Raw genomic sequence first — 11,686 nt, forward strand, 5'->3', positions numbered from 1 at the left:
AAAGCAAGTAAAGGTGTTTAATGTTTTATCTATAGGAGAGTGGTGGTCTGCCTTCACAGATTATGATGATGGCACAAACCAGAATTCAGGGTATAGCATATGCAGTAAGGTAGCCTACAAAAACAAAGAGTGTATTTTACCTGAGGTAAGTGGATGGATGACTTGGAATGCGTCCAGCCCGCCTCAGATTAGGACCACTACAGAAAACTATTCTTAAAAAAGAATTAAACTTTGTTGTTTTCATTTTATTGTGAATCTACTACAATTGAGATGCTGAAATGAAAGTGTTGTTTGATAACCCCAGGTTGGACACCTGCGCTGCAATGGTTCAGCACCACTTTGCCGTGGACAGCACCAAATATTTATTTACTTCGTGTGCGTGTGTGTGTGTGTGTGTGTGTGTGTGTGTTCTGAGCATGGCTATTGGCTGCTATGAAGTCATTTTTGTCTAGCCTACATTTAATGAGAAAAGCGGCACTTGCAATTCATTAGAAATAGTAGCCTATATGATTGCCAACCATTTTTAATTATCGCACAGTAGCCTACACAAATTAATCAGAAAGCCCAAAAGTAGCCTGTAGGATTTAATTTTGTATTATTTGTCAAGGATAAAATACAGCCCACAATTTTATGAATGACCTCGGCTATTCTAATGGACGGACCGACGTTTATGTGGAGGGCGTAATGATGGTGAATATCCCTACTATTGACAAAGACGAGGCTTTCATCTGAACCCTGGACAAGCGGCCCACCTTGCTGCTGCCCGCGGGCCATTAGCCGCTGAGCGCTGGAGGAGTAATTAGACCTATAGAGGCACTACGAGGTGAGAGGGTGGCAGGAGAGCGCTAAGAGCATTTCTGAAATGAAATTACATAAAAGAACATCATGTATTTTAATAAAGCTTTATAAAGATGAATTGATGTTGAGCACATTTGGTTTATGCGATGACAGTAAATCGAGTAATCGAGACTTGTGCTAGGCGGCGGGGCCGTACCCTGATTAAGTAACACCTACCTGATTAAATAACGCTATATACCCAGATTAACCACTAAATCCTGATTAAATAACACTGTTATATCCTGATTAAATAACACTATAACCCCGATTAACCACCACACTCTGATTAAATAATACTATATACCCTGATTAAATAACACCACTATACCCCGATTAAACAATGCTATAACCCTGATTAACATACCATAATTAAATAACACTATACCATGATTAATCACCATAACCTGATTAAATAACACTATACACCCAGATTAACCACAGCACACACTATATACCCTGCTAAATAATGCTATATATCCTGATTAAATAACACTTAAACCCTGATTAACCACCTTACCCTGATTAAATAACACTATATACCCTGATTAACCATGCCACACACTATATACCCTGATTAAATAACACTATATACCCTGATTAACCACCATACCCTGATTAAATAACACTATATACTCTGATTAACCATACCACACACTATTCCTGTAGTGTCCTAATAAATGCCATAATGTGTTTTTCCTCCACGGCCCACCAGGCTATATCAGGGTTGCCTGGTTAGATCACGGTTGGCCTGGCTGTATCAGTTTAGGTATAGGGCTGGGTTAAGGTTTAGGGTTGGGATCATGGTCTCTGCATGCATGGGAACTCGCCTTCTACACAGGCCGTAGCTGTACCCCATCCACAACCTTGAGGGGTCGCCTCTGCTCTTGCCATGTGAAATGCGCATGCGTGTTGTAGCTGCCTCCCTCCATCAGTATATCTGTCCTGAGCCTGCCGCTGGGCCATGAAGTCCTGCTCTAACTGGCACACACACTTCACAACCCAACATTATAGAGCTGAAATCAAATAACAGAGATTTAAGATTCATGGCGGTAGCCTACTGTACATAATTTGCCACATGTGTAAACGGTATTGAATTCTATCCAAGACAGGGTCACGCTGTGGCGACGTGGCGTGCTGTTTCAGAGACTGGGCCGCGTAGCTACCTAGCCTGGGTGAACTTCTCTCTTTTTGTGGGACTGATCTGAAAAGACTGAATAGTTGGGAAAAGCGTTGTAATTATATGGAAGCTGGGCTTATTTAGCTGATGAAAAGGCACTTGTAGTGTCATAGCAGCTCCTTAAATCTGCCAAATAAGGATCCGTAATGATGAGGTGAGAAGCAGTGAATGTCTAAAACAAACTATAGAGGAGCCCCACTAAAGCAGCCAGGGGCTTATGATATATTAAATTACCATGATTAGGACTTTAGGCATGGTTCAAGCCTGTTTGAGAGGCTGGGGATCCTGAAAGTGGTGCTATTCATGTCTGTGGAGGCGGGTCAATAGGTCGGGGAAGTTCACAGGGCCTGTTTCTATTCTTATGCTAACACAGACTACAGGCCTAATGCTCACTGGCTTGGAAGATATAAATGATTGGGCAATAATCCGCAGCTCTCCATAGAGGGGGGAGCTGCTCTGTAGCTAATTGCGGTCGGCCTGCTCCCCTTTCAGAGGCCTGGCAATAATGATGCTGGTGAAAGACTGGGCTGTTCTCTCGGCTCCTCTCCTTCCATTACTTGCAGGCTGAAAGGTACACGATTGTGTTTTGATATCAATGCTAGTTTCCAGAGATTCTAAGTGCCACTCTCTTCTGGTTTGAGTTTTATGGGTGAATATTGTAAGATGCTAGGTTCTGTTGACAATGAGTGTTGAAAAAGGGTTCTATATAGAGCCATTTGTAACAGTAATGCAACCCTCTGAAAAAGGGTGCAGTAGAACCCTCTTTTAGGTAAGGTACAGGTTCTGTCTGACCGGAAGAGTTCTATCCTGCGTCGTTTTACATAGGGTTCTTTATACTGTTACACAAGGTCATTTACGCACTCTGAAGATTCTGAAGAGTTTTTCTCCCACACACAGTATATTGTTGTCCTTAGGACTATGTCTGTTTCATTAATATAAAAGATGAGGAGCTCAGTTATAGTGGAACCTGAGAACCTTGTTTACTTGCCTCCACATTATGTTTTTTGCTGTCTTTCTAACCAACAGCTTTAGAGTGCTGCAATGTACCAAGATGGAATTTTAAAGACAAGTATTTCATTTATTTACATATCATAACACCCCACATAAAAGGTTGTTTTGTTCCTCCGCGGCAAGCCTCGAGATTCATTTCTCAGCCGATGGTAAGATGGTAAGTACGAGGGCCCTCAATGCCTCCATCTATCTCCTCATGACAAGCACAACATCTGAGCAGAACAAATGAATGAATACAAATGATCATGGAGCCATGTGACAGAACACCTGCAGTGAACAGCTCCTCACAAGTTCCTTCACTGAAGTATGGCCCATTCGCCTGTCGTCTGTCTGCCTGCCTGTCTGTCTGTCTGTCTGTCTGTCTGTCTGTCTGTCTGTCTGTCTGTCTGTCTGTCTGTCTGTCAGCCTGTCTGTCTGTCTGCCTGTCTGTCTGTCTGTCTGTCTGTCTGTCTGTCTGTCTGTCTGCCTGTCTGTCTGTCTGTCTGTCTGTCTGCCTGTCTGTCTGTCTGTCTGTCTGTCTGCCAAGTTCAAATTCATGTATGGACTAACATTTCATAAAAAGTAACTGACACAATGTTTTAATATTTGGCACCACATAACTATGTCACAAATCACCATTAATGCAACACCTCTCAAAGTCACTAAACCACTTAATTTATTTTAAGCTCACACCTTGCGGTGATTTTATACCGATTTTACATGGACGCTTACATTTTATTGTGATTCTATTTATTCTGTACATTGTCTTTATGTATGTATGTATGTATGTATGTATGTATGTATGTATGTATGTATGTATGTATGTATGTATGTATGTATGTCCTGTGATAGAGTGACGAGACACCCGAATTTACACAGAGACACCGAATCTATCTATCTATCTATCTATCTATCTATCTATCTATCTATCTATCTATCTATCTATCTATCTATCTATCTATCTATCTATCTATCTATCTATCTATCTATCTATCTATCTTATTTAAAAATATAAAACTGATGCAAAACAATATACTTCAAGTCCAAATATAGATCAAAGTAATTTGCTTACAGACTGTTATTTGATTTTCATTACATAATAACAAGCATGAAAACCTAATGATCACACTTCCTGTGTCATTACAAAATGACATCCTCCTCTCCTGTCAATACATCCCTGCTATTGGCCACTGGGGAATAGACGAGAACCCACTTGACCCTAGGTCATGACCCCTGACCCTGCTGCTCTAGAGGGCCCTGGGGACGAGCCTAATAGCGCTGACATCCAGAAGCAAACAGCTCCCTCACTCCACTCCTATGCTGTCACCTAAACCCTGGACTTCTACAGTATATGTTCTACAAATATTACATAACTTGATATAAAATTGATTGGAGTAGTAAGATAATCTGCTTCTGTTTGTTTTGCTTGTTTTTTAGCATAAACTTTTTCTTGTTTTTCAGTCTTCAATACAAAACTTGCATTAAAAAGTGAGAATTGGACCTTGTTTTTTATGTCTATCTTGCATGTGCATCTACTCAACTGTCTCTTGTCTAGTTTTCGTGACCAGAATCCCTCCTGTGGAAAAATACATAAAGACACCTAAGGACAAATAAATGAGAAAACAGAGCAATGTGTTCCTGGATATAAATCAGCCTGGACCTGCCTGAGCGGGACACTGTGGCTCATGTGTTGTGTGGATCAAGCTGCTTCCTTGGCCTCTAAATGGACAGACCACGACCCTGTAGTATGACTGCAAGGCCCCGGAGGGCCCTTCCCTCTCTCAGCACCAAACACCCCACCCTCCAGAGCCTCTCCATCACCAAAATACACACAACCCATGCTGCTATGTATAGGCTATTCCACTCATATGATTATTGGACCAGGTAAAGATAGAATTCTGATAGCTTGTACTTGAAGATAAGAATTGTTGAATGCTTTTTATTTTTTAGCAATTGCATCAAATAGCAGTGCCTATATTTCAGTTTCACGATTATAGTCCATGTAGACCAATATGAGGAAAACGGAGAGGATGGTATTGCGTTTGTAAACCTGTTTATTGCTATCGAATTAATGAAAGGACTGTAATACATCATTTTGTTAAAGTATGCTAATATTAAATTAAATGTTTCTTATTGTGAGGACCCGTAGCTTACGTGATGTAGGCTACTAGTAGCCTATTTGGCCACGTGCTCAGTTCTTTATCGTGAAAGCAATGTAAATGTATTATATTTGTATTGCATCAAAAGCAGAAACATTTTGAGCAAAGAAGGCTAGCCCTGGAGTTCTTAAATAGCCTACATTTAAAGAAAAGCGATTTAATGCGTTCAAATATTACGGGGGTATTTTGGCATTGCTTTACAATCCTCCTGAGGGTTGCGGGTCCATATGGTCCCCTGTCACTGACCTCTATGCTAATTATTCCGTAAATGAACTCGACCGTGCATGAGATGACCCCTCCACGAGCTAGTTATCAGACACATCATAACGGCTATTTATGCAAACTGGTAAAAATACGGAAATGTAGGCTAATCTTACCTCAATAAAACCCAAATGTAGCCTGCTGCATGCGGGTTTAGCGGTCTTGTAGACTATTTCCAAGTCACAAAAAAGCATTTTTGAAAGTCTAAACACGCAGCATGTTTGCAGCTCATGACTGTGTACAACCAAGTCTGGAATCAACTGACTAATGCATGGCGATACTCTGCGCAATTAAGAGTAATTACACCGTCTAACAAGCCAGTCAGCTCAGGGCTGACCGTCTCTGTCTTCTCTCAAGTCTCTAAGCCAACCGTGGCACTTTCCCTTTCTTTCAACCATGAATTCATGTAGCCTATTCATTAATTCTGTCCCTTTGTGTCTTTGTGCAGACAGCCTAAGAGACAGTCAATCTTACATCTCTCATGGTTTTGGTAACTTGACAGTACATCACAATGCAGTGGGCTTCAATACACTGTTGTGGCTGTAGCATGTTGATTGAACAGCCTCCTTCACTGGCCTGGCTACAGACACACTGGGTTGTCCTGTTTCTTCAATGTGGACTGTTGTAGACTGTTGTAGACTGTTGTAGACTGTTGTAGACTGTTGTAGACTGTTGTAGACTGTTGTAGACTGTTGTAGACTGTTGATGGTACTCATAACATATGTGAGCTGAAATATATTCATTACAAAGACTTACAGTCTAAGCACACACACTACACATTACTGTCTAAGCACACATGTGTAGTAATACATGATATGCAGAAGTGTGATAGATTGCTTATTCTGTATGTCTGCAAGGGAGTGTCACACATCCTGAGGTTTGTGGTAGGATGCACACCAAACATAAGATATTACTGAAGGTGCTGTGGATCGTTGTATGTTTACTTATCTGGGATTTAAATGGTTGAAGATCCAACCACGTGTTCCCCACAGGTAGGTTCCTCTCTGTCTATTCAGCGACCCTCTAAAAGGCTACTATACAGAACCATCAGTCACAATAGCAGAACCCTCTGAAAGAACCCATTTCAGGTCAGAAGCAACCATTTAGGATTGTAAACAGCAGCACACTGAGCTGACAAGGCTTCTATCCTGAGCCTTAGGCTTCTATGTGGGATCATTTTTTTTGAATCAGTGCCGATTCTCCCTCAGACTAGAGCGCTGTCCAAGGTCCTGATCATCCCATCATAACACAGACTCCCTCTGTCTCCGGAGGTCTGCTGCTCACTTCCCCCACCCTTCATGTCTGATCAACACCAACCACAATCACAGCAAGTCAAATCAAACTTTATTTGTATAGCGTATTTCATACACAAAGGCAACACAATGCGCTTTACAGAGAGCAAAGGGGGGATGGATATAAATCCTACCCCTACATTTTGAGCTATAAAAATTCTCCCTTGACCTCTCTCAATGAGATGATCGAGCAAGCTCCTGGGAAATGTTTGTCTTTTGGCTATGAACATTTACAGAGCAATAAACATGGTCTCATGAATGTTTTATTGGCTGCATAGCATTTACAGCAACAAATATTGTTATAGCTCAATAATCAAACGTGTGCGCAGTGTAAGCCACAAGTCACTCAAACATTCAAAAACTGTCAAAAGTGTCCATCAAAGAAATACAGTGAATGAGATGACTCTTGCTTTCTGATTCAGCATACTGCATTTCACATCTGTGACGTAAACATCCTGGAAATAGAGCAACTTATTTCTTGTTCATTAATGGATATTGTGAATGATTGTGAATGATTTTCCTAATGCAGTCTTTTCATTCTGGCTCTTGAACACAACATTCAGCAGCATCTGAGAGGCTGAGGCCTCCTAGTGGGTCTCTTCATGTGGAGGCTGAGGCCTCCTAGTGGGTCTCTTCATGTGGAGGCTGAGGCTGAGGCCTCCTAGCAGGTCTCTTCATGTGGAGGCTGAGGCTGAGGCCTCCTAGCAGGTCTCTTCATGTGGAGGCTGAGGCCTCCTAGCAGGTCTCTTCATGTGGAGGCTGAGGCTGAGGCCTCCTAGCAGGTCTCTTCATGTGGAGGCTGAGGGTGAGGCTGAGGCCTCCTAGCGGGTCTCTTCATGTGGAGGCTGAAGCTGAGGCTGAGGCCTCCTAGCGGGTCTCTTCATGTGGAGGCTGAACGTGGCTCTGAACAGCTCCTTGTGTAAACGGCTCACACATTAAAGCACTGCAGATCGCTGCTCTGAAGTACAACACCCTCAAATAGAATGAGACCACACACACACACACACACACACACACACACACACACTGACTCACACACAGACTCACACACAGACTCACACACACACACACAAACGGGCACTGACTCACACACAGACTCACACACACACACATACACACACACAGTTTTCACATTATGGATTTTCTTTTTTTTTTTTTTTACTGTGTTCTACATTCGCAAATGTTGAAACTACACTCTCAACAAAGGACATGAATGAATGGCTTCTCTCAGCAGCTATACGCATGTGTAAATACGCTTCTCAGGTGATTCCCCTGTAAGTGACATCACAATGTTGGATAAAATGACAGTCATGTTTAATGGAAGGATTGTCTTCTCACTGGGATTCCAACACTGCCAGATCCCGGCCAGACCCAGGCCAGACCCCCGCCAGACCCAGGCCAGACCCCGGCCAAACTGGCCAGACCCAGGCCAGACCCAGGCCAGACACAGACTAGACCCCGGCCAGACACAGACTAGACCCAGGCCAGACTCGTCTCCTCGTCTTCATCATCGACCACCTGGAGAGACACAGGGTGAGAAACAACATGTAAATAACCCACCTTTGTCAAAGACAGACAAAGAAACACCTGCATGTAAACATTGCGTTATCTGCTCTATTGGCTGAGCGCCTGTAACCACACTGCAGCAGTGTTCAGTTCAGTCTGCTGCCAATGCAACCATTACAGAGGCAACACACGCCAGGTCTCTCCAAGCCGTCAGTTCATGTGCCAGGGCAGTCTACCAGCACTATTACCAACTCACCACATCATATAGAGAGGTCTCTGGACTACTGAATCCCTGGCCAGACTCTTTATCTGGCCATTTTTATTCCTTCTTTACTCCTGGCAATTTTTACTCCTTCATTCCTCCCTTCATTTTTCTGCCTCCCCAATGCAGGATCTCTCTCTTTCTTTTTTTATATTCTATCTTTTTTCTCTGCACACACCCCCTTCAACCCCCCCCCTCGCCCCCGCCCCCCCCCCCCCTCGCCCGAAGACCCAAAGACAGCATGCAGCTTATGCAAATCATCAGCCTTTTATGCTCAATACTTGTCCTCAGACCAGACCTGAATGAGATCTCAACAAAACACACACATGTGCGCACGCGCACACACACACACACACACACACACACACACACACACACGCACACACTCCCTCTCTCTCTCGCCTTGTCTTTCTTTCTCTCACCATCGTTCATTTAAATTTTACAAACACACACACACACAGAGTCTCTAACCCCACTCTCACCATGCGGATCTGAAAGTCTCCTGCTGATTGGATGAGCTCCAGGGTGAGAGAGTGAGATAGGGAGGGAGGGAGGGAGAGGGGTACCCTACTACTGTCCAATAGAGGAAGGGAGGGAGGAAGGGAGAGAGGTAGAGGGGGAGAGAGAGAGAGAGAGAGAGAGAGAGAGAGAGAGAGAGAAAGAGAGAGAGAGAGAAAGAGAGCTACAGGCTAAGGAGAGTGAGGTAGGGAGGCAGAGTATGAGTGATGGAAAGAGATGGAGGGAGGGAGGGAGGGAGGGAGGGAGGGAGGGAGGGAGGGAGGGAGGGAGGGAGGGAGGGAGAGATGGAGAGAGGGAGGGAGGGAGGGAGAGATGGGTGAAGGGAGGGATGGATGGAGGGAGGGAGAGATGGATGGATGGAGGGAGGGAGGGAGGGATGGGTGGATGGATAGCTGGTGTGAGTTAGCGATGGAGTTAGGCAAGGAGTGAGGGTAGGATTGAAGGGAGAGCCAGCAGTCTGATGAATGTAAAACAGTCTCTCAGGTCCGGCCTTCCCAGGGTCCCGCCCGTGTGAAAGGGAGGGGGGGGGGGCTCTGACAGACTGGCCCATTCACCAGCAGCACTGCTGCCATAACAACCCAGGCCCTCCGCCATAGCAACGCCACGGAGCCCAGGGCTCCCCTGGCCTGGGACACGGGGTGGGGTGGGGGGGTGGGGGCCTGGGACACGGGGTGGGGTGGGGGGGTGGGGGCCTGGGACACGGGGTGGGGGGGGGGGGGTGGGGGCACAGCCACGGGGGGGGAGCAGGAGGACAACAGGGGAGGTGACAAAAGTGGATGAAGAAGTATGGCGTCTGGATCAGGACCGTCTAGACGTTCCCACGACTGTGAACTTGAACTTGACAGGCAGCCTGAAGGTTCGCTGATGGTGTGAATGGTGATGAGCAGATTGAGGGACATGCAAATCTTCACTAGAAAAGGTTTGCATTTTTCCTTTGGGAATTCTTGTGTAAGCTGAATCAGATTTTGGTTCAAAATAAACTTTTGGAAAGTTTACTTCCAATTTTTCTTTTGGGCAACTGAATTATAAAAATGTTTAACACAATTGTCATTGCAAATATGAGATTATTCATAGTTGACCTAACTGTATAAATAAAAGGTAAATACATACAGTAATTGGCTTATGTGGTCAATCAATATCAATCAACATTTGACTTGAATATCCTCCCATATAGCGTAGTGGAGGGGGTTGAGTGATGGTTGTTAGCGCCATGCTAAGCCTGTGAGCGCAGGCAGGCTGGTGTCTGGACCGTGTCTGGACCGTGTCAGGGGCTCCTGGCTGCTCAGGCCCAATTGGCCGTGGGAAAAAAAAAGATGTGAAAGGTCCCCTGTCGCCTCTACAAAGCTCGGAACAAGCCTTCGGCGGGATAATCGCGTTTATCCCCCCCAGATTAAAATGAGATCGCAGCTGAGGTATCCCTGCCGGGGGCGCGGGGGCAAGGGGGGGGGGCGTAAACCACCTATTGTTAAGCAAAGCTCAACGTAGGGAGAGAGGGTTAGGCTTCTTTAGGGACAGGTCCCGATATCCAGAATGACTTTGAGTTTTAATTGTGTCGCTCAAATGAGTCAGAGCCCACCTATTGTGCTGCTGTTGACTCTGTTTGGGTCATAGCGGCTAGTGGGAGTTCTGTCCTTGAAAACCTCAGCCAGGAGACACAGCCTGCAAAACCACGTAGAGGCAACCACCTTTACAAAACCACGTAGGGCAAGCACTTTATTAAAGTATCTATCTATCTATCTATCTATCTATCTATCTATCTATCTATCTATCTATCTATCTATCTATCTATCTATCTATCTACAGTACCACCTTAACAAAACCATTTAGGGGAGCCATCTATGAAAGTATCTGTTGTTTCTACCTTAGCAAGACATGGTACAGTACAAGTGAAGGTGCTGTGGTGGAGCTACGGAGGGAGGGTAGAGCTACGAAGGGAGGGTGGAGCTACGGGGGTGGGGGGTGGAGCTACAGAGGGAAGGCAGAGTTACGGTACGCCACGTTGGAAAGAAACAGCTGGTTTCCTATCCCTAAGCGAGACTTGATCTGTATTTAGAATTCTGTTCTGCTGAGCTGTTCCAGGACTGGCTGGTGAGTCCAGACAGATCCCAGACCTGCTCACCCTGGATATTAACACGCCAGCTGCAGCTCTGCCACATGGCAGCATTGTGGGTGGCTCTGCAGTGATACAGTATACTGTTTGTCTGCGCCCTGGTTAAAAAAAAAAACTGTTCATGTTCTCGCTCACTGCCTCTATTACAGGGTAATATACTGTGATACTGCCTCTATTACAGGGTTATACACAGTGATGCTGCCTCTGGTACAGGGTAATATCAGGAGGATTCGCCCTTTCCTCACTGACAAAACAGCGCAGATGCTCATCCAGGCCCTGGTCATCTCCCGCCTGGACTTCTGCAAAATCCCTCCTTGCTGGGGCCTCGGGGTCAGCCATTAAACTCCTAGAACTCGTCCAGAAAGCTGCTGCTCACCTGGTGTTCAACCACCCCAAGTTCTCCCACACAACTTCCCTTCATTCTCTACACTGGCTCCCTGTAGCAGCTCGCATCCAGTTTAAAGGTCTGGTACTAGCCCACAGGGAAATGAAAGGAACAGCTCCCTCCTACCTCCAGGCCATGGTCAAACCCTTTACCCCCTGCTGACCGCTACACTCTGCTACCTCTGGGCG

This window comes from Borostomias antarcticus, assembly GCF_949987555.1.
Source record: "Borostomias antarcticus genome assembly, chromosome: 4".
Lineage (NCBI taxonomy): Eukaryota > Metazoa > Chordata > Actinopteri > Stomiiformes > Stomiidae > Borostomias > Borostomias antarcticus.